Below are 25,998 nucleotides of genomic sequence, written 5' to 3'. Positions count from 1 at the left end.
GAGTTCTGATGTTCTCTTCCTAAGGCAAAGACATCACTGTAAACATGTAACACTGGAAATACCATGTCAACAAATCCATGCTGAAGTATGCAATTGAATCCTGTTATTACACTATCTAGTTATGCAAAGTGTTCTTTGTATATCTGGACTTGTGTTTCTTATCTATTTAATTAATTTTCTTCAAAATTTCATTCGATATTGATTAGATTAATTTCTGCAAAGTCTTGTGTAAACAGGTCACACCAACTAACCTTATATATTCACAGCAATCATAATCATATTACTGCTGTTGATGCTTTGAAACAAACCTTATTTGGCAGAGACTGGATACACATATCATAAATGCCATACTTTGACTCATTGTTATAGTTGGACTATAAAATGTCTACCTAATGTTTTTTTATGATTGAAATAGCAAGATTGCTGGAAGTCTCAATAGTGTTTGGTCAAACTGTTCCATGCGTAAAATATATCCGGCAATAGTAATCAGCTGTACCAAAGTGCTAAGCTTATGGTTATTGATATTTTTAATGTACGAGGGGATATCAAAAAGTTTTGAGCCTCACACAGTATTCCTGGTCGAATGGTACAATGCGCTACACCTGATGTACATGAATGTCTTAGCTACAGATGCTATGTAGAAACATATTGCTGGCTGCAATTATTTTGTCACAACTATTCGTGGAAGAGACCTAGCCCTAGTGAATTGGCAAAATGGACAAATCTGAGTACAGAGCGGTGATAAAGTTCCTTGTCCTAGAGGGTCAATCTGCCAAACATTGACTGCAGTTTATGGAGAGTCTTCCCCATTGTCTGCAACTATCAAACGGTGGGTGAAGGAATTTCAGCGTGGCAGAGAGAGCTTAGAAGATGATGCCTGGTCCGGACGGCCATCAACCAGTACCAGCCCTGAAAACATTGACACTGTACACAAACTAGTGATGGAAAACCGCCGTATTACACTCCATGAGCTAGAAGAAACAACAGGCCTATCATATTGGTCCATACATAATATAATTCATGGCAAACTCCACATGTCCAAAGTGTGTGCCAGATGGGTCCCGAGAATTCTTACAGATGACATGAAGCTATCAAGGGTCACCATCAGTGGAGCCTTGCTAACTCGGCACAACGCCAACCCAGATGATTTTCATTTTAGGATTGTAACCAGTGATGAAACCTGGGTTTATCATTATGATCCGGAGAGCAAACCGGAGTCAATGGAATGGAAACACGCCACTTCTCCAAAGACAAAGAAGTTCAAAGCCACCAGATTCACCAAGAAGGTTATGATGACCATCTTCTGGGACAGCAAAGGAGTGATTCACATCGACTACTTGCCCCATGGCATCACAATGAATGGGGAGTATTACGCCAAGTTATTGAAGCAGGTGCACAAATCCATCAATCCGTTGTGGGATTCTGCTTCACCAGGACAACGCACCAGTCCACACGAGCCGTGTTGCAGTGACAGCTGTGCAAGAATGTGGCTACGAACTCCTCACTCACCCACCATATTCTCCAGACCTAGCCCCCAGTGACTTCCACCTCTTTCTCAGGCTGAAAAAACACCTCCGGTGCCGGAGATTTGAAGATGACGATCAGCTAACTGCTGCTGTGGAGGGTTGGTTAAGGGACCAGAATGTTGACTTCTACTGATCGGGCATCACTGACTGTCAAACCAGGTGGAACAAGTGTGTGGAGTTGGGAGGGGACTATGTTGAAAAATAAAGTAGTAACAATCCAATTCTTTTACTTTTTCTGTGTGAGGCTCAAAACTTTTTGATATCCCCTTGTATGTAGTGAAAGGTGCAACTGAGATATTGGAATATATTATTCCTGGTAAAATAATAGTTCAGATTCAATATCTTCTGATCATTACATCAAAATTCTTGAAGTTTTATTATTGAGTATTTCTTAACTGAATCACTGATACATCTGGGAGAAAATGTATTTGTAAAAATAGTTGTGTTTCTGTTAACCCGACCGACCCATCATTTCACTTGTTTTTATTACGTATGAATACAGTTGTGTGGAAACCTGTTTTTAACATTTGGAATGCAATCAGACATTTTCATTGGCAACACTACCGGCAGGGATTGACTTAGGCTGCGATATTCTGACATACCGTATATCACCGTAAAAAAAGCTACCCCCCCTCCCACGTATAAGGTGACCCCCTCCCCTGTACAAGCCTTCAAAGTCGATGCTTATAACCATAAGTGTAGCACTTTGGTACAGCTGATTGCTGATAGCTGATAGCTGATTGCTATTGCCAGATATTTTTTTCGTATGGAACAATTTGACGAATCACCGTTGATGCTTCCGCGCTCACGATAGCGAAAACTTAATGTTGACATATAATAGTCAAACTACAACAAATATGACTTTTAGCGAGTAAATGTATGGCATTTATGATATATATATATATCCATTCTCTATCCAGTAAAGTTTGTTTCAATGCGTCATTAGAGGTAATATGATTGTGGTTGCTGTAAATAGTTGTGTGATCTTCCAATCACTTCACATATGATTTTGCCGAAATGAATATAAATAATGTTGAATGAAATTTTGAATAAAATTAACGAAATAGATTAGAAACTAAGTCCAGATATATAATGAACTCTTTTCTTCAACCCTGTATATGAGGCAATTCTAGGTATGAAAAACTTGCCTTACACACAGCGATATACGGTAGTTGTCATAGATATCACATCAACATTCATTTAGCATGATTGAAAATCTTGTAACCTATCTGTTCCACATTCCAAAGTTTCAACTGCTTTGACTCTCTCATTTTGGTACAAAAATAAAAAAATGTTGTCTTGCTTGAATAAAATTATATACTGACCTAAAGAATCAATATTCATTCGTCAAAAGCAATCAATCAAAACAGCAAGTTGCATTCTCGTAACAAGGGGTCCGGAAAATTTTAAATCCCAACTGGACATTTACATTTAGGCCACGCCCCCTTCAAATAGCGTATTTTTGTACGACTTTTCACACACATTTCAAGTTGTTACGTACAGTGTTCCCTCGTTATTGAGCGCTTGGTTATAGTGCGGTTAAAGCATGGCTCCCAAAATTTACTGACATTTTTAGTAAACTCAAGTTTTCCAATGACACGATGTTTTCCCCCATCTCAGAAAACATTATCAGCTGATCACCGCGATCACGTAACACCGGAAATACAAGTCAACAAATCCGAACTGAAGAACGCAATTTAGTCCTATCATAATATAATATCTGGTAATAAAAAAAGAAATTTCACTGTTTATCTGGACTAGAGTTAACAATATATTTGATTAATATTATTCAATATTTCATTCAATAATTAAAATAAAGTTTACAATATTTTCGGCGAAATCGTATGCAAGGTGATCGGTAGATCACACAACTCACCGTTATTTACAGCAACCACGGTCAGATTATCGCTATTGACGCCTTGAAATGAACTTTAGTTGCAAGAGAATGGATACACATATCATAAATGCAGTACCATGACTCGCTAAAAGTAATATTTTAGGCAGTTTGACTATTAAATGTCAACATAACGTTTTCGCAATCGAAATACATGTAGCGCGACAAGTCCCCACGGTGACTGGTCAAAATCGTTCAATACGTCAAAAAATATCCTGCATACCATCTGTACCAAAGTGCTACACTTGTGGTTCTTATAATTTTATGTGTATATGGTGGAAGCTGCAACTAAAATAACACAATATTGGAATATATTCTTCCTGATAAAATAATAATTTCAGATACAATTTCTTCCCACCATTGCATCAAAATTCTTTAAAGTGGTATCACTAGGTACATTTAAACTGAATCACCGGTAGATTGGGAGGAAACGCGTGCACAGCTGATTGCTATTTCCGGCTTAGTTTACGAGAAAATACACACAGTAATCTTAATCTCTGCATATAAAACAATGCCTTTGAGGGCAGGAAATACATCTTAAATGGTAAAATCATCATGTCTAGTGATGTTTTATATCAAATTTCATACTTTTATTGACCAAGATTGTTATGCCTGTTTATTCACCTGAAGTTGTTGAAGGGATACGATAACGCTCATCAATTATTTGGACCCTGAAGGTAGCATTGTTTGTTTTTTAAAATGTCTGGACAGAAAATTTTTAATGTCCGGTAAGAAGTATTTTAAATGGGACATTTGAGATTCCCGATCGGACATGTCCGGCGCATATGACTGTTTCCGGACCCCAGCTCGTAACACTGCATGCGATCTCTCACTGTGCATAATATATTCCGACTTCTCTGCCATCAGCTGACAATGGTGGAGTGCGCAAAATTGTTGAAGTTTAGTTTGTCAGAGTGTGGGAGACATTGCATCTTGTCCTGTGCTGCTTCACCAGAATTAGATGGGCACAATCACACCTGAAATCCTGAGAGGTCGTCCCACACTTCTATAATTCTTGTGAAAACCCTACCTCTATTACATCATAGCCATAAATACCTGTTTATGCTGAGAACCACACCACAACTTTTTAATAAATTTTCAACAGATGTCCTCTTCACTGCCAACATATCTAATAGTTCGGAGGGAAACCCTATCCCTCGCAAGAGATGCAACTGCGCAGGCGCAAGGTGGGAGACACCTCACTTCTTTCCTGTGTGTCCAAATGACAACAAGGAAATGTTTTTGTTTGATACATCTGTACACGTGTTTGCTGTTCCACACTAGATCATCACAAGCTTCACTAAAGACAGTGAGCAGGTCTACAGCAGAGAATGGGTATAAGAAGGCAGCAGTGTCTAGTAAGTAATTAGTTTAGAGAACGTGTTGTGGGCAACATCAAATCACTGGTGACTCTCATCCTAGGTGCCAATTGTGCAAGAAAAGCACTTGCACACAAAAATCAAGATGCAGTTATTGCGAACCTTTGTCGTCCAAGGAAAGGTTTGAAAAATTTTCTGAGGCATGGCTCAATGATCCTGACTATAAAAAGAACACTAGAGCGTCAGCCAAATCGCCATCTGCTTCCTGTAAAAAAGGGAAAGTGATTCATTCCGTTGTTACATCTATCAAAGAGAATCACTCGGGTGAGTGTTGCGTGGGGACGCCGTCTCTCCTGAGGAGAGATCTCTTCGCTCAACCCACTCTCCCAAAATAGTTGAGGAACTTTAGGTTTTAATGTAACCAGTCACGCACATCCGGAAACGCCTGGTAAGGCAGATAATCTAGGCTTTGAAGAAGCAACCGATCTCCCCCCAATCCCATGTTTCCCCTTTAACTTGAATGAGTTCACGGAAAAGATAACCACTTCCATGTATGTAATGACAAACGTATGCATCAATGTGTCATGAAATCTCACATCTAAAAGAATCTGTCGCACAACACGAGATTCAAAAGATATCTAGGGCTGAATATGACATAGCATCCTCACACAGTAGAAACTCATGCAGTCAAGCTGAATCAGCATATTATGAGGACAGTAGGAGAGTGATAAAAAGACTTTGAGAATCTCATACATCCCTTCCCTACCATGCACATCATAAGCTAGATCGTGAATCATGGACATCGTATTGCAGTGAGCACAGAAATATATACCAGTCCCCATCTAGTCATTATGATAGACGAGTTGACAACAAATCTCGTGCACATCATGATAGATCTCTCAAGCGTGCCCCATCCCATACCGTTACATGTCCAGTTACACTGGCGTCAATAGTGAAGTGGATGTTACGTCACAATCGCACAGTTACAAAACACGTGATTTCCGTTCCTCGAGCCATAGATCAGATGACCGGGATTACTCTACCCCCAGCCATATTTCCGATCCCCAGTGCAGCTTGAGCAAGGGGTGTGGTTCTATCGCTAACACTAATTCTTCATGCAACTGGGACTCTACTAGGGTGATAATTACAAACCAAATAATTATCCATTAAGGATATCATTGCAGAACTTTATAATCAGATGCCAGCTTTAAAACCAGATAGCAAAGATAAACAGGCTACCAAACCCTTGTTAGATGACACAACAGCAGGCCGGGTTTTTTTCACAGCTTGTTGAAACAGGAAGATGCAGGAAGATGCAGGAAGATCTTCAGTCAGCACAAGTTTGGATGTCAGCACAGTTCCTGCTCATGCAAAAAAATCATCTGCTGCAGAAAGTATATCATATGATTCCAGCCCTGCTATGAAGATCAATGCTATCACAACCTATCACAGCTCCACAGATATTCAATGGCAGACTGAAGTCAGTGAAAGAAGCTATTGCATCATCGACTAATCAGAAGTTTAAGAATCCACAATCTCATTGGCATCCAAGATCCAGAAACAGCATGCAGATTTCCAGCATCATCAGCAAAATCCTAAATCTCGTAATGTGAACTCTGGTTTGGATTTCTTTTCGAGCCTCTACATGGAAGGACAGATCATTCCACCCCAAGAACAAGAACTCCAAAGAAGACTATCCCACTTCACAAAAAGGAAGAGGTTTTCGAGGTGGATACCGCTGGAAGTGACTTAGCCTGCCTTATGGACATCGATCCAAGACAGCCCAAGTTCAGCACTCCCCCAACTCGGGGTCCAGTCAGGGGTCATCTTGTGCAGTACGCAGACAATTGGGAAGCGGTCACAGACGACTCATGGCTGCTCAAAGTAGTAAGAAAAGGCTAGAAACTTCATTTCTTAAAACGCCCATCCAACTGGACCCCGATTCCACCTGTCAGTACGGAAGTTAATAGCAGCAAATGTGGCCATACGCAAGTTACTAGCCAAGATGTAATAGAGGTAGGGATTTCACAAGAGTAAGCTAACAATAGTTATCATTGTGTATAAGAATACTACCTCTATTACAACAGGAATTAATCTCTCCCGCCTCCCCAAATATCTGCATCTAGCTGCTGATGATTATGGGTTGAAAGAAATTAGGTGTTTCCCGCCTTGCGCATGTGCAGTTGCGTCTTTTGCAAGGGATAGGGTTTCCCTCCCAACTATTAGATATGTTAGCAGTGAAGAGGACGTCTGTTTAAAATTCATTAAAAACTTGTGGTGTGGTTCTCAGCATAAACAGGAATTAATGGCTATGATGTAATAGAGGAAGTATTCACAAGAATTATACACAATGATAACTATTGTTGGATAATTCTTATGAAATCCCTACCTCTATTACATCTCTGCCATAAATCCTGTATTTTGGCTTTGGCAACCCAGCCCACCGACCAACCGGTCTGTTAGGACACCATGCTGCTACACCACAGACTCTATGCCAACTGTCCAGCCATAAGGCTTACCGTATGATCTCCATCAACTGGCGGTTCCGAAGCCAGCCGCACGGATCCCATGGGATTGTCAAACCAACCATTCAGTCGACCGGTCCGCTGAATCGAGAAGATATTTAGCATGGTACCGCAAAGCCATGCCCCCCACCTAAGACACCGTAGGATTACCACACAGAAGGGAAAATAGTGGCAACAGAATGAATCTTAAATCCCCCGATTTTTGCTTGGATAACCAGGTTATGGGACACATCGCACCTAAATCTATTTGTCACCTACAAAAACCATCAACTCCGGTTTATGTCAGCCAAGTTCCCGCCACAGACGCTCAACATATTGATGCGCTATCAATGGATTGGACGGATCTATTTGCACACGCATTCCCACCATGGTCTCTCCTAAACAAGGTTATCCACAAGGTGGAGGAGACGTATTGCATGATAATCCTGATAGCACCAATCTAGACCAAGTCTACGAATGGAAGAACCTCGCCAGTTACCTTTCTGTTGAGCTCTGTTATGACAGCCCAAGTCCAACTTTTACCACGACATATTACCCAGCCTACATCTTAACACCTGGAAGTTAAATGCAGACATCAGGGTACTCTGAGCTTGCTTCGGAAGCTGTGGCAAGATCATGGAGACTTCCATCCTCCCTTATATATGACAACAGATGGGATAAGTTCATCCAGTAGAGAAGATGACAAGGGAATATAACTAATACAATATCCATCCCTATGATAGCAATTTTTTTCTACTACATCTACGTCAGGAAAATAACTTCTGATATAGGACGATAGAAGGTTACAGATCGGTTCTTCACTCTGTACTACAACATGACTGACTCATGAATCAGAAATCATCCCATTCTAAACAGACTAATGAGATCCTTTCTACTAGAAGATGTTCGCACACCTCATACCTTCGCCAAATGAAATCTATCTGTTGTACTATCGGTTATGTCTGAATTTGCAGCACTGAACTATTAATCTTACCACTTTTACAGGTGTTATGATCGAGTAGGGTGTGACAATGGAGCCAGTAGAATACCGAGCAGTGATTAGGTTTTTATATTTGAAAGGTCGCACACCAAAAGAAACTTTCAATGAAATGAAAGCAACTTATGGGGAAGATGCCCCATCATATGACGTTGTTAAACACTGGCATCGCCAGTTCAAGTGTGGTCGGACATCTGTGGAAACAGCTGCCATTCCTGGTTGCCCCCATTCAGCCATTGATGAGGACACTATCCATCAAGTGGAGACCGCCATTTTGGCAGACCGACGTATAACTGTTCGCCAGTTAGCACAAGATGTGAAGATCAGTGTAGGGTCTGTGGAAAAAATCATCCATGACAATTTGAACATGCATAAGGTGTCTGCACGATGGATTCCCAGGTTGCTCACACCTTTCCAAAAGCAGGAACGAGTCAATTGCTCAAAGGATCTTTTGGACATGTGCCAAAAAAAACAGGCAAAAACTTTTTTGACAGACTTATCACACAGGATGAGACATGGGTCCATCACTATGATCCTGAGACTAAAGTTCAGTCGATGCAATGGAAGCATGTGGAGTCACCACCCCTAAAGAAGGCACGTGTCCAACCCTCTGCAGGCAAGGTCATGCTCACGGTGTTTTGGGACCAGCAGGGAGTAGTGATAATGGATTTCTTGGCAAAGCGTACCACAATTACAGGAGCTTATTATGCTTCACTGCTGCGGAAATTGCGGGACGCTATCAAGCTTAAGAGGCGTGGCATGCTGACCAAGGGTGTCCGTCTCCTGCAAGACAATGCTCCAGTACACAACTCTCATGTTGCCCAGACAGATGCGCGGTCCTGTTGCTATGAAATCCTTCCGCATCCTCCTTACTCTCCTGACCTTGCACCATCTGACTTCCACCTCTTACCGAGACTCCAGCGGCTATTTCCATGCCGAGCACGATAGGCGCGGCGATTGTAGTTGATAATAAACTAACACCTGCTACACCGAGTCCCATGCTAGCTGCTACAAGCGGGGTGTCAACTCCGTCCAGAGCATTCAAGGCTCTGCGATACTTTTTATACAATCCAAGTCTCAACTCCCTCTCCTTCTCTATTCGATGTTTTATGTTTCTTATTTGATGTAATCGAAATCCATCAACAGTATCCATCTTTTCAAATGCTTCATCCAGCGCCGGATATAAACCCATAGTGTATATTACGGTCATATAATAGTCTTTAATTGATCTTGCTTAATTGTTTTGAGAGTATACATCAACCTTATCAAATGAATATTATACGGCAAGAATATCTTAGAAAGAGAAATGCTGTCACTTTTAATAATTTGAACCCCCTCGAGGGTTGCAACGGGTGATGCTCCAATATAAATAATACTGCAACGTTGACGCTCGTGTTTCTTGAGCCATTTAATCGATAGACCTGGTAATATTTCGAAGGCATCTACCGGTGCATCTCCGAACAAGACTTCAATAATAAGCGTAGAAATATTAGGTATTGCGCTCAAGTTAACTTTAATATCATTGAATTCAGTAACCAAATTTAAACTAACATTTTTTACGGCCGGACGACTAAATAACATATGACCTGGGTCTTCTGTCAGGGGAGAGACTAACACACTTTTTCATTTTGATGGGGTATAAGCCACGAGTACGATGCCACTATGTATTATCTTAGTTAAATTATGTGTCTTACCCATCATCACATACGGTGGGGTAATGACGATATTCAGTAGCCACTAGATGTTTGCTTCGACCATAGTCCATTTATTATCATTGTTGCGAGTAAGATTGTACGAAGTGTTTTTAAGGAGTCTACTAACGTCGACATCGCTTAAATCTTCTAGATTACCCGTGAATGTAACTTCTTTCTGCTTGTATACATTATCTTGTAAGTGTAAAGCGTATAACTTACCATCGGTACCGGGTTTACCGAATCCTTCTGTGTGTCCGAGATCGGAAAGCGCAATTGTATTACATTGTCTGAGTGTTCCAGGGCCTGATGAATCAACCATTATTTATAATATGGAGTGTTACACCTAAGTATCCTATATGTACAGGTTGGTGTTTTACATCTAATACAGAAATTTAGAGGTCTGAAATAATACCACGCTTCAATTTTTTATATTGTAATGATGAGAAAGATTCCGTTCTACCGCTATTATATTTTTCATCTTTCACTGGAATAGATCTGAGCAGAGTTGAAGGACTTTCTAGTTGAATATTATCCGTCATGCTTATTTGATCAAGATGGATGCACAAGTATTTATAGGGAACTAAATCGGGTTATGTATCTCCATCAAATGTTGACTTGAGTACTGTTATATCTCCACTCCATCCAAGTGTAATTGCTAAGTTCCTGTAAAGCCTTACATCCTTTTCTCCAGCGTTTAAAATCAGCATCCCATTCGACTCATTTTGTGTGAGACTAATTCCATTAGGCTTAAAACATTCATCATTGAGTGAGCATACGCTGTAATACCCATCAGGTATAATTTGTTTTTTACTATTTATTACTGTCTCATTATTATATCTTGCAGCACTTATATTGGTCCACAGCGGGTAATACGTTACATCACATAGAGCGACTTCGAGTTGTCCAGCCGAGTTATTTGTTATTCCCGGGAGTGTGACATACATATTTAATATACAATGATACTATATCATAATTTAAATATGAAATCATCTTACATTACTAATCAATCGATTTTAGTAACTGCCTCTGGTTTTGATATTTTCGTTAAATTCCCTGATATCTTTGAAAAGTACAGGTTCACGTCAACTAACTATAAAATGGTGAACGTTTGGTTTCACAATCCGATGCAATTTTGGCAGAATCAGTTAAACTTTGCCATATGGTGTGCCACAACGGGATGTGGTGTATCTCTTTATGCTCCAGGATTTGAACTGAATAAGTCTGTTTTATCATTTCACGTGTACTATCAGATTAGACGTATACTTAAAGAAATTAATGCTCCATTACCGCAGGATTGTGCATGGAATGCATCAAATAATCCGTACAATAGGTGGGCATTCGAACGTATTTGTCAGGAATTTAATGTTTTTACGAATAGAGATTGGCATCTGCATATAGTTAACCATGGTCTAGGTATTCCGTACTCTGGTTGACAACCTGTAAAAGAAGTCAGCGATGATTTACTGAAAAGATGTCGGCTTCTTCCGAGCTTTGCTCTCTCGAGTAATGAGTGGAGAGATGATCGTATGAACTTTAAGGGTGGTGTTGCTTTCACCGTCCAAAAGGTTGAGCAACCACCTGGAGATGCTTGGAATGAATTTCTTAATGATAAAACGGAAAATAAATTTACTAACTCAGGATTTGAAAGAGTTAATGAATCAATAAAAACTTATGTATGGGCAATTCTCGGTGCACAATCGCAAACACGAACGGGAATCATCGGTTCTGGGACGGCGTTCGATGCGCAAAAACAGTTTCTCCAAAGCGTGGAGGACGCCACTAATTCACCAGTTGAAATACCATCTTCTATAAAACGTTATCAAGATGTATTACAGTACGCTCAATCCAAAGTGGACTACGTTTATGCGCCGGGACTATACATGTCTCTGAGTAATATGGAAATTAAGATCGGTCAAGTGATAGGTTATAATAATAAAGTTGTTATTGCTACCGATCAACAAAAACTAGGTATAAATTCAGATATAAATGCCGAATTAATAACGCAAACAAACACAGGCGAAACGGGAATAGTCAAACCACAGTTATCTACTATCGCTAAAACATCTACTGATGCACAACTACAAGTACCACCGCATATTGTAGCTAAAAATCAACAACATATCGATGAAAAACCAGCGCTTGTATTAGGTGGAGTCGCGGCTGGTTTACTGATGATTTGGTTAAATAGTTCTTAGCGGATACGTACAACAGCCCTGCAATTGCTACGACCAGTGCCCACAAGTTTTGACTAAGCCAAGTGGTGGTCTTAGCTAATAAATTCAAGAGCCAGGAAACAACACTCCCTATTATACTGGGAAGTGCAGCCGCGGCTTTTTCAGCGAGCTTTCCCAGTGCTGAACCTAATGCTTTTAAATGCTTTTTTATCCACTCTGTTATACCATCCGACATAGGCGGTGTACTACCACCTGTACCACCTGTACCGCCACCTGTACTGTTAACGCGAGAGTCAAAGTCGATATAATAAATTCTTACTGACAATTGTTATTCCCTGTTCTCTGAACAATGTTTTAATTTTATCGGCCAGTGTAGTGTCATCGTTGAGGACTTGATCGATAGTTTCTCGAATTCGACTGATTTGTGAATGAAGTGCCTTTCTATTACTGGAAGCAGCTTGAGGCGGGCCGATCTTTCGTCTTCTAAGTAGCGCAATCTTTCTGCAACGCGGTGTCTACTGAACTCATCGCCGCCTGTTCAAGTTTTGTCTTCTCATAAGCTATATGCTTGTCCATTTCGGATAGCTTGGCTATATTATTGATGAGTTCTCTCTGCATTGTTCGCATTGCCTTGTCAAGACCTCGTAATTCCCTAATACTAAACTCCAAGGATGGTACCTGTAACGTGGAATTATCGTAATAGGTATCCAAGATTTCTCCGAGTCCGTCCGAGGCCACCTTCGAGGAAGCTTCCAAATTATCCATGTTACCGAGTTCATCACGCACAGTCCGAAGAACCTTAGTAGTCTTCGCGGAAAGTCGTGAGTAGTCTACAAAACCTAATTTATCACGAACAGTGCTGATACCGTGTTTACCGACTATCATAGACAAGGCTAGGGGCTTACGAGTACGAGAATTCATAAGATCAATATCCGGAGAGCCACGCAGTCGCAATATTCCTTTTCTATCTATCTCAAACTTTGAATAGTCACGAACAATAGGACTATCATCTTTAAAGGTATCGTAATAATCATTGACGGTTGATTGTAAAAGTTCATTGTTAAGTTCCATGCCACCAAAGCTGGTTTCATCAGTACCCTCTTCGATTGTACTCGGGTTATCAAAATCATCTAGATCAATATCATCCCTTTTTATATTTAACATAGGGTACATATTTTCAATATAACAATGTCTTCGCAATACGGACACAAGTTAAACCCACAACGTAGACTTCGAGATCCATTAGGGGTCAAAGCAATTCGTCAGTCTGTAACTATAACTAATAACCCTAGTACCATCGATCAGAATCAAACGCTTCTGGTTCGCTTTCCTAATCTCGGTGCACACGATGTGTTAGTTCTGGGAACTGTCTGACTAGCATTTACGATTATTTTGACTTCTACTGATGTTAACAGGGAGCCCGTTCAGAACATAGGTCGTGCTATCGTTAAGAAAATCGCCATTAAAATTAGCGGTAATGAGGTTTTGAGTATCGACGATAGCGATGTATACTATTGTTACATATTTGTAATTGTAACACATTGAGACTGCGTGTGGGTGCTGAAAATGGTGATGGTACCGTCGTAAAAGATCAGGACGTTGCCGACGCATTAGGTAACAGATTCTATATTCCCCTAGACTTTGAATTACTAGATTCACACATGCCCTTTTATCAAGCATCCCTAGGCGATAGGTTAGAATACGAACTCACTTTTAATGACTACGGTAGAGTAATCAAAACCGGTGGTGAAGAAACGGCTAGCTATTCCATTGACAATATCTCGCTGGAGTACGATATGATAACAGATCCTGAATTAGCCAGACAAATTCGTAACCAGTATACCGGAAGTTTAGCCATTTTGTACGATCGCATGCTTCGACACCGAAAGATCACGAGGGACAAAAAAGATACGATGTGGAATATCAATCTAAACGTTCCCACGTGATCGTTGAAGGGTATTTTGATGTTGTTCGAGGACCCCGGCAATGTATTTAAAAGAAATACCGAGAAGTTCTACAATCCCAAGATTACAAAAGTAGAATTGACTATCGAGGGCGTTCCTAATCAACTATATAGCCAAGGAATGCTAGTGTATCACCAGTGGGATGAGATTAAAAAACTTCCTTCTATAAAACGAAGCCCAGAAGTTATCGCGAACTCGAAAGATCTGTCTCTCGGGAGTATATCGATGGGTGAATACCTCACCACGAAGTACGCGCTATGGCTCGACATGCGAACAGCGGACGATGACCAACTACACGGTAGTGGGAGGAGAATAGAAAATGCTAGCGAGGGTGTCACTATACAGATAAAGAAGCTCCAGGAAATGGCTGGTAAATTAAACATATATTTGTACGTGATTATGGATGCGCACCTTAATATACAGAATGGACGATTCGTGCAAAAGCAATCTATTAATAATCTTTTACCTAAAGATCCGCACTGCGCTATCATATGCGGGCAAACGGGTTGTGGAAAAACAGATTTATTCTAGATATTTTACAAAGTCATTATCGGGACGTTTTCGATCATATTATTATTCTGTGCCCGACTATAAGCGTTAATAAAACATGAATGAATGACGACGGGGTACACAGAGTTGATCTGGGCGATCGTTTACAAGACTGTTTACGAGTATGTCATGAAAAATACAAAGGAGAATCAACCCTTTTCGTAATAGACGACTGTAGCGCGAGTAAAAGAAAGATATGCTTTCGTATTTAGCATTCTCCGGACGGCATACTCAACATAGCGTTTGGGTACTTACTCAAAAATACAACTCTGTCCTGAATGATCTCAGAGAGCAAACCAAATGGGTAGCACTGTTTCATTGCAAAGGTCGAGATTCATTCGAGGAATGTTTACGCGAAAATGACGTTATTTATACCAAGCTCGAACGAGATAAAGTCAGAAAACTGTTAGCGACAACGAAGCACTGGAAACTCGTATTAAAAACCGATCCACCAGCTGCTTATGCAATTGCTTAGCAAAATGTGGCAAAATTGTAGCAAAATGTGGCAAAATTATAGCAAATATAGCAAAAAGATAGCAAAATGTGGCAAATATAGCAAAATTATCGCAAAATTATAGTAAAAATACGGTAAATTGAACATTAGCGGTTAATGTGACATAATGTGGTTTGAAATCCTCATTCTTTCGCAACAGTTCATTATTACGGGATGTATTGGATATGCCATATTATATTATATTAGACTTAAATATCTCCTTAGGTATTACATTATGGAATGCGACGAACTCATCAAACAAATGCTCAAAGATGAGCCTGATCAACAAGTTACAGATAAATCTTTAGATAAACATAGAGAAAGACTCACCGCTTTGGTAGCCGGTGGAAAATGTTCCCAATATTTGGGGGAAAATTATACCATCGAAAAAATTGATAACATGACCGACGAAGAAATTAAAAAACTGTACGCGCGTTACGAGTCTAGACTGGGAGCTACCATGACTAAAACGATAGGTTCGACTATATTACAACTATACACAGTCGTAGCTAGTACATTTCTCGCTATCCCAGCAGAACATCGCATGTATTTATGCGAATCTCTCGAGAAAGACCCATTCATCGAACACGCTCTAAGTGCAGTGAGCTGTGAGTTTTATCATAGATAAGGAATGTTCTTAGCTCCACTCACCACAGCTTTAATAACGGCTAGGTATTGTCAATTTAAACATACGTGCCCACTTAATAATAATGGAGACTCAACAGACACCACAGATTGTGAACGAGGAAATAATAACCCCAACTGCACAACGAGTGAATGAGGAACCACCACAAACACAGATTGTGAATGAGAAACCCAGAGTTACGAGAAAAAAAACAAAAAACATCTCTGCAGGCAGGATGGGAGGACTCGCTCGCAAAGCGAAACTAAACAATAATTCCAATATTGATCCGATTAAAACATGGGCACTAGTAGGAGTTGTTGCTATAGCGGCTGTATGGTTGTTTAATAAGACCGGAGAAGAGAAAACGTCACCCCGATGTCACAACAAGAAGTTCAAATATAGTTGCAAGCAACGATGCCGGCTCCAAGCGATATCAAATAGAAGTGCTGATGCTTGTGTACATTCATGGTAGTGCATTTCACAATATCTCACTTTGGTTATACAGAGAACTAAACCAATGAAAATGAGTTTTTAATGTCTCAATGTGATTACTTTTAAGACAATTATCCCAGTTGACTCATAAGTCACTTCCGGTATCGGGAAGCATATATGCACTACTGTTCAGTCTTATACATATCATCTATCCTGAGTGCCCATTGAAGCAATTAGTATTTAGGTGATTATGGATCATGTGTTTACAGTTTGTATTAACCGAGAAAAGTGATGGGGCCAAACGCAACCAAAAGACCTGATGAACAATGCAGTTTACTGAGTGCATTGACTGGTACAAGTAGGTCAATCACCGCGATATAGCGCTACTGCTGTCTGGCTATAATGTTACAGTGGCTGGCTGACCCTTACCATGAAATACACCTTGTCAGTGCCGGCTTAAGAAGGGTTTAGGTGCTTATACACAATATGTTTGAAGTTCATTTGTCCATGGGGCTATACCATCGATGCACGACCCTGATTCACTGCCGAGAATACCACCTTCGGATATAGCCAAATCAGCATGTTGACATGTATGCACATGCTTTCTATAGATAAGTAAGTATGTCTCTCTGCCGCTAGTGAAATCGGTAAACCATAGGAATAACACAGTTGCAGTTAACCAGGGAATAGGACACAGAATCACAGAACAGACGTCACGTTGTCCCGTATTATTCAAAGAAATAAATATGCCTTTTGGAGATGATAGCATTTTCAAACAACAACCAGGGTTTGTTTGTAAATTTATACTGCTGCTTCTCTCAGTGTCTTCAATGAACCAGTTGGAAACGTCATAAAATCGCTTTGTCTCTCAGATCACAGTTTGGTATATGTATAATTCGGATGAGTAAATACTAAAAAGTGCCTAGTCTGACATTTTTTGGATGATATGGTGAGGTACAATAGGTTAAAATTTGTTGTTATAGATGAATTCTGTTCACATTTTTCTCTCCCTATGCTTCAATGCGACGTGGCTACAATTAGGCATGACTATGAACAGGCCCAGTTTACATACACACGAAATTTGGGCGAAATCGGCCCAGTATTGGCCGAAATATTAGTGTTTAGAGTTCTGCTACATGGCAAGTTTATGGACGTGTGGCAAAGAGTACCATGTTTAAAACGCTGTAGTTTCGTTGTCCGTTTAGCTACAGTCAAACGGTTTGGTGTTCTGGAATCGCCAGGACATGAGGTATCAGGAAAACGCATGACTTTTGACCAAAGGATGTATTTGGACACAAAGTATGGAAAGTTTGGAAGCTTTTGAGGTGGTAGTTTGAGCTGAGCAGATTTTGAGAGACAAGTACTGAGAAAAATGGTGAAAAGAAAGTGCCAAAACCTTTAAATCCAATATGGCTGCCAAACGGTGCATTGTAGCTACCATGGTCCTGCAGTACAAAATGATGGGCATCTGATTGCGCTGCCGCATGGCAAATCTGGAAGTCATTGGACAATTAGTTTCGAAGATTATTGCTGCTGAAGTTGAAACTTTGATGAGTTATCTGCCCTTAGCCATTGGGCCTATGGCCTTGGGTTTTTGCTGGTATCTGTGTCACGTTGATGCCGATGTTGCTGTCGATTTTGAAGCCATTCTGGCTACTGGTTGTTTTTGTAGGTCTGGTTAAAAAAACGGCGGAATAATAATTACAGCCTTTCAGGCTTGGAGCCCTAATTAGAGGTTCGCCCCCATATAATGCTATAAGAAGCATGACTACTCCAGTTACAGACGGTAAAATGTTGGTAAACGCAACGTATCATTCAGCGGTGGTCACCGGCTTGGCCATTTGCTATGCCAGTATAGCTAAAATGATTACTAAAGCCACACCTCCCAAGCTAGATTTTAATGGTTATGATATCGGTATGATGATTCTAGATATTGGATTAGCAATGGCAACGAAAGATATGCTCATCAAACCAGGGCTTATCCCGGAAGACATAATGAAGTAATTAAACATTTGAATATTTTTGTATTATTGAAGATGGCAGCAATTGCGATGATGATCGGTGGAGCTATTGTTAATGCTCTAGCTTTTTCAGGGAGTAATTATTTATTTTCTACTTTGAGGAAATCAAACGTTAAAGAAGTTGAAGAGGAGCGTAAACGACATAATAAAGCATTAGAACAACTCGATAAAGCTCAGTCACAATGGACCAGACGGAGAATGAAGAGATTAGACTTTATTTATGAAGAACTGCGTAAGGAAGGACATTCAATTCAAACGTTTAAGGATGTCGAATCTGCCATGCACGAATACTTCCTCGTTTATGGGAAAAAAATTGACCCAATACCGAGACCAGCAATGAGTCAGTTTTATACACCGTCAGAGGCTCAAAAGAACCGTGAGGTCATATTCGTGATAATTGGGTTATCAGCTGTTACAATTTTCAGCTACACAATAACTATGCATAAACCAGAGTGACAGCTAATCAATAAATAACCAACTATAAATAGCCAAGTGGAGACGTGATTTGATTTGCATTTAGACAAATGATATGATAGATGTATAAACCATGAATCTGTGCAGATTTACACTCATGGGTAAAAAAATTCAATGTAACCGACGCTGTGTTGATATTTACTGTGGAATACACTCTTATTACATCAGGCGCGGAAATATAAACTATACCTGTTCTGTATGTGGGATAGGGGTCAAAGGTCGTTATTGTTTATGTAAGAAACACGGTGCTAATAGGGTCAGGAACCAAATTATTTATGCTAGGAAGAGAGATTACATCAATGAGAGGAATAGGTTGGGGAGAATATGTATTTAGATATATGAAAAACAACCAATTAGACAAATGAATCATTTTGCATATACCATTTAACCACAATGGTTTTTGTCAGAGAGTTGAAGGCTATGGTCTACGTGGATATTCTCGAATGAGAAAAGCTGAATTGATCGATTTACTCGGTTTGGAATACAACAAACCCCAGACTGTTAGAGAACTCAAAGCTCAAGCAAAAAACAGTGGGCTGAGAGGTTATTCTCGAATGAGAAGAGCTGAATTGATCGCTTTACTAGATAATAATGATGTTCAACATGATGATGTTGAAAAACAACAACAACAAGAATTAATATTTGTACCCACATCCGCCGTCGTTGGTAAATATCTAAGAGGTTGGAAGATGGATATTAATTCCAACATGGATGTTAATGATGTTAAGCCCATAATATCGAGTAAAATTAACGAGGAGTTAGATGATTTACATAGTATAAAATACCAGCTGACAATTAAAATGTCATTGAGTAAAAGTAGCGCAGACGATAGCACAGAATATACCGAAACATATTTCCGAAGCAATCAAGAAGTTATAACCGAATCCGATACTATAAACATTAGATACATCAATTCAGAGGATAGAGGAAACTTTAGAATGCTGGACTAATAGAGGTTCTGGTTGGGGTGTGGATAAAATCGATAGTTTATATTTAGATATAGCAAATTATATGCCCTTCAAAGGTGGATCTTATATAGATTTACCCCTGTATTATAAGAAGAAAAAAGCCATAATTAACATAAAAAATAAATCCGATGACTGTTTAAGAATGATGATAAGATCTGCATTGTTCCCCGTAGATTCTAAAATTGCAAATAGACCTAGCTTTCCTCAAAACGATGGACTCAACTTCGATGGTATAGACGAACCTACACCAATATTACAAATTGATAAGGTGGAAAAGCAAAATAATTTAGCTATAAATGTTTTCGGACATTCTAAAGGAATTGTTGTACACAGGATAAGTTCCGCTCCGGAACATATTCCCAGAATCAATTCATTTCTGATCGAAAAAGATGGAAAATATCATTATACATGGATGAAGAGTTTAAACAGGCTATTATACGATCAAACAAAACATAAGGAAAAGAAATATTTCTGCGAAAGATGCCTACATGGGTACAGCAGACAAGATCTATTAGAATTTAGAAGCGCATAAAGAAGACTGTAGAGGTGTTGGACAGACCGCTATCAGGATCGATATGCCTAAAGAGGGAAAAAATATATTAAAATTTGAACATTATTGTAATCAAATGCCAGTACCTTACATGATTTACGCCGACTTCGAAGCGCTTATCAAACCCATAGAAAATACCGAACGCAATAATACGTACAAAACTCAAGAACATATTCCTTGTGCCGTTGTGGGTTTGGATATATAGTTGTAAGGTATGATGGGAAAACAAACCAGCCCATGATTTACAGAGGTCCCGATGCAGCGGGAAAGTTCCTAGAATATCTACAAAACGAAGAGAGAAGAATAAGGGAAAATTTATCGCGTAAGAAACCCATGTGTATGACGAGGGATGATTGGAGGGCCTATAAGAAGTCAATGAGTTGTCATGTTTGTAATAAACCCCTGAATGGGGATTCCGTAAGAGATCATTGCCACGTCATGGGTAATTATTGGGGGGCTGCACATAACGAGTGTAACTTGAAACTAAAAATGAAATCTCAAACAATACCCATCCCCATTGTGTTTCATAACCTTAGGGGATACGATTCACATCTCATTATGCAAGCTATCTCAAAGACCGACGGCGGTTTAACGTGCATTCCTAATAATATGGAAAAATACATATCGTTCTCGTTGACTAAAACTATAAATTATAGGGACAAGGATGGGAAAGCCAGAATAAAGCAAAGTAATGGGCTTAGATTCATAGACTCCGTACAGTTTCTGTTATCTTCCCTGGACAATTTAGCTAATGCGAACAATGCCGATGACTTTGCGATAACAAATCAATATACCGATAAGATAACTCGTCATTTGTTGTTGAGAAAAGGTGTATATCCTTACGAATATATGGATGATTGGTCTAGATTCGATGAAACTAAATTAACACCCCTTGAATCATTCTATAGTAACTTAACAGAATCTGAAATAAACAATGCCGATTATGAACACGCTCTGACGGTGTGGGATAAACTAGGTTGTAAGAATTTAGGTGATTATCACGATCAGTACTTAAAAACCGATGTACTGTTACTCGCCAATATATACGAGATATTTAGAAAGACATGTTTAAAACAATATGGCTTGGACCCGGCATGGTACTATTCCAGTCCCGGACTATCGTGGGATGCATTGTTGAAGAAGACCGGCGTACAACTAAAACTACACACAGATTACGATATGCACTTGTTTATTGAGAAAGGATTAAGAGGGGGGTATATCGATGGTAGCGAAAAAGGTATTCTAAGGCTAATAATAAATTAGTGGAAGGATATGATCCGAGTAAACCTGACACGCATATATTATATCTCGACGCTAACAATTTGTACGGATGGGCTATGAGTCAACCTTTACCCACGGGTGGTTTTGAGTGGGTCGATGATATCAATGTGGATGATATTGATGCGAATAAAGGGTACATACTAGAAGTTGACCTGGAATATCCAAATTCCTTACATAAAGCCCATAACAGTTATCCGCTAGCTCCTGAAAGATTAATGGTTAATAAAGATTGGAAGTCGGAATATCAACACTCCTTGATGGGCAATAGTAGGTTAGCTAACGTAGAAAAACTCGTACCAAATTTGATGGATAAGACAAAATATATAGTTCACTACAGAAATCTCCAGTTATATCTATCGTGAGGTATGAAACTTAAGAAAATACACAGAGTTCTAAAGTTTGATCAAAGCCCTTGGATGGAGCCCTATATATGGTTGAACACAGATTTAAGAAAGATAGCTACCAGCAATTTTGAAAAGAATCTATATAAGCTCATGAATAACTCAGTATTTGGTAAAACTATGGAGAATCTAAGGAAGCGTGTTGATGTTAAATTAGTCAGATCTAATGAGGAAGAAAGACTCAGGAAACTTATAGCCAGTCCGGCTTTTAACAGAAGCAAGATATTCGATAACGACTTAGCCGTGTTGCATATGCAGAAGAGTAATATAAAATTCAACAGACCGGTGTATGTCGGTATGAGTATTCTCGACTTGTCAAAACACTTAATGTATGACTTTTATAACAACGAACTAAGAAACAATACGGCGATAGATGCGAGGTGTTATATACCGCCACAGATTCTCTGTTGATGGAAATACAAACCGAGGATGTGTATAAAGATATGGCAGAAAAAATAGATATGTACGACACCAGCGATTACCCAAAAGATAACTGCACAGCGTAGTAAATAAAAAGGTGTTAGGTAAGATGAAGGATGAATGTGCTGGGACCCCTATAGCGGAGTATGTAGGATTAAGACCTAAGATGTATTCTATAAAGAAGTCCGATAATGGAGAGATAAGAAAAGCTAAGGGTGTTAAGAAGTATGTGGTAAAAAAGCATATCAAACACGAACAGTATAAAGAAGCATTATTCAATGGTAGAACGTTCAAACACGAGATGAACTCTTTAAGAAGTTACAATCATAGGATATATGGATTACGAATGAACAAGACATCATTATCCCCCTTAGATACAAAGAGATGGATTGATAATGATGGTGTAACTACCTATGCTTATGGTTATTTAGGGCGGTAATACCGTACCGTTGGGAACTATGAACAACTCTTCTCGTACAAATGCCCTACCTGGTCCATCTTGAAGATAATAAAGAATAGGCTCTCCTTCTTTCATAACCAATCGACTAATGTTATATGTCTTAAGAGACCATATGGGATCGGTTGCGCGACGTAGGCCTTCTTCAAGTTCACCTGCCTGGTATAAATATCTTACGCTTACTCTATCCGGAAGTTTTTGTTCTTTGCCTCTCCTCGGTGCTGAAGATTCGGAAGTCACGGATTTCATTTTAATCACATCGGATGGTTTCTTCCCTATTAATCTCGTTACTTCTTTATTCAGCGCTGATACAACAGCTGATAATCGTGTCACCCATTCGGTTGATCTCAATCGCTCGGATTTCATTTCGATCCCATACTGATAGCCAAACAAACATTCTGCTAATGTCCGGTTAAATCTTTCAACGATAGCTTGACTGCGGTGGGCCTCTCTTTCACCACGCCTGATTTCGACATCGTGCTTTGTCAACAGTTTAGTTATTGATCCCATAAACTTATATATGCGTTTATATATGCGGCTCAGTGCATTAGCTACTTCTGTTGAATCTTTCGAGGTTAATGGCTCAGCCTCTTTGTATCTACTAGCCACATCCACTACTGTTAAAGCGTATTTATACGTTTTGCGTCTTACCTTATCGTGGGGAAGAAACAAGAGGTCAGCCTGATGAACTTCATTCGTTGTAAAAATATCAAACTTCTTCCTCGGCATATAACGCGGTGCCGGTAAATATATTTGCCACATCGCTTGTTTCTTTAACCAATCCTTGGCCACATCTTTAGATACATTTGCCGCGGTGGCTAATTTTTTTATTGCTCCTACACCTTTCCAATATCCTCGTGGACTATAGTAAATTTTATTCATTATTAATTAATATTGATGTTTCTTTTAATATGACTCATGACTATCGTTGAATCATATCATCATTTACGCATAAAAAATGCCACCTGTAGTAGCAGTAAAGGTATATAAATCTGTCTCCAGTGGGGTTGCGGCAGAACCCCTATTACCTATACTACTAGACCACAAAACTAGCGAAAGAAAGAGTGAGAAAGAAAGCCTTAACCCTCTGGATGCCGAGTTTTTTTTCTGCCGCACATTTTCCTAAGATCGGAAAAGTGAAGGTTGTGCAAGAATTGCGCTCACGCGGCACAGGATATACCTCTGGCTATAAAATTACGCAGAGGTGGAGAATATTAAATTTCCTATTTGATGGTGTAACTTTAACTGCAAATATTAAACCGGTTTAAAAAAAAGACACTTCCGAGAAAACATTATATTTCTCCGCTTTTTATCGTACACCGATAAAAGTACTGTGCAACGATGTTTTTTTATTTAGAAGCTTTACAGAATCTGTGAGCGAACAAAATACTGCCTAATATCTGAACGACATAACTATATATCAAATGGAGTTATATGCGTATGTATAACGACATACATTCAATGCCAAAAATAGCATGCTGTAAATGCCAAAAATTGATTTTTCTCTATGACGTTAAAAGGCGACAGAGAGGTTACACACGTACAAAGAAAAGGGGGCATAACTCCGCTATGCTTAGCACTAGTTTATTATAACTCAGATCACTTGGTGAGAATTAGCTGTGTGTAAGGACAATATATTTTTGTGGTGTTTTGTTCACGAAGAACCAAACTATTCCAACATAAATATTGATATTGAAACTGTATACTTTTTGTTATAAAAAACCCCAGGAGAAATGATGAAATCGTACTTCATAAAAAAAGAGGTACTAGAGAAATGGATGGCCCTATCTAACCTATAACTTAGTCCTTAGATTCAAACTTTCTCCTGTATGTCTAAGTGTAATTTGACTAATGTTGCACCATTATTAATGGAGCACTAGTCTTATCATCAATAATGTCTTGAATATGTAAACAATTAGATAGTTTATCGTGTTTCAATTGGACAAGACACGCACCTGTTTGGCATCAATTTATGTAATGAAATACCCAAAAGAATATTTCAAAACAACCAAAATTATATTCAATATTGGACATATATTTGTTCATTATTATGTTATTATTTCCCTTCATCTCGTCTCAGAATTACACAGTAAAAGTCGCGAAGAAAGCTCTATTGATATAGAATTATCAGGATAATCGTATAAGATTGAACCAACAGCGTACATGGCATGGCCCGGTATTATTATTATAATTTTTACAATTCCTGGAGAAATAAAGTAAACGGTTTAATATACTGTGATCACAATATTGAAAAAAGAATGAACCCATTGATTATATAATGCAAAATGAGAGGAATAATTCGTAAATTGTTTGTGACTAACACGCACCTGGCGAATCGTTAGCTATCACTGTTCTGTGTATCAAACGACATAAAAAACAATTCCAAGACCAAGACAATTCTTTCAGAAATGTGTGCATATATTTTAATGAAAAAAATTATCCATTTTGTTCAAGTAATATATTCAGTTTTAGTTATAAAATAAAATGAAACGGCTATTCATGGACATTGATTATATGAACTTATAATATTGACTATGAACTTATAATATTGACTATTACACATCCCAAGATGCTGCAGTTACATTTACACTTCATCTTGTAACACTTGTCCAAAGGAAAGACATAGATCTATCGTATTTGACACTATAAACCTATCAATTGTTATGTAAACAATGTTCAAACAAACAGGAGATTATCAAAGGTTGGCTTATACATGTTGTGGCCTATATTTCCGTATGATATCATTTTGAACATTGACAAATATCCAAAGTGAAATTAACTGTGTGAAAAAAGATATAAAAGATATGCAAAATCTACATCATAAGTGAAACTGTAAACACCATGATACAATGATCGTGTGCACTCTCATTCAAGGACCTTCACCTCAAAGAAATTACCAAATATGTACAACAATGTTTACGTATGACATCACTACCGGTGACCCGACTTTTACAAAATGGCGTGTTCACTGTCAACAGTAAGCAGGATTTTACGAGGGGACTTTTGTTGATTCAGGGATCGTATATATATAAATGTGACATGTACGTAATCAGAAAAGGATAAATATCTTTGTCGTTGTGCGTTATTTTGCGTCAGTCATGGCGTCACATAGGACAGTAACTTTGACAATTTCTGTTGAAAATATGAAATCATTGCAATGTATCTATTTTAATTTACCTAATTCTTCCTACGATTCTCTTCCCATGCATATTCTGAAAATGAATGGATAGTTTGAAATAGGAGAAAATGCTACAC

At 39.0% G+C, this 25,998-nt stretch overlaps 1 protein-coding gene across 3 annotated transcripts in view; it reads left to right on the top strand.

The window, feature by feature from the left end:
• LOC124123237 (septin-7-like) overlaps positions 1–25,998 on the top strand; it is a 112,450-nt gene that overhangs the window by 36,769 nt on the left and 49,683 nt on the right. The gene's annotated exons all lie outside the window — the stretch shown is intronic.

This window comes from Haliotis rufescens, unplaced genomic scaffold, assembly GCF_023055435.1.
Source record: "Haliotis rufescens isolate VD_foot unplaced genomic scaffold, xgHalRufe1.0.p SCAF_19, whole genome shotgun sequence".
Lineage (NCBI taxonomy): Eukaryota > Metazoa > Mollusca > Gastropoda > Lepetellida > Haliotidae > Haliotis > Haliotis rufescens.
This window is presented reverse-complemented; position numbering and strand designations above follow the sequence as displayed.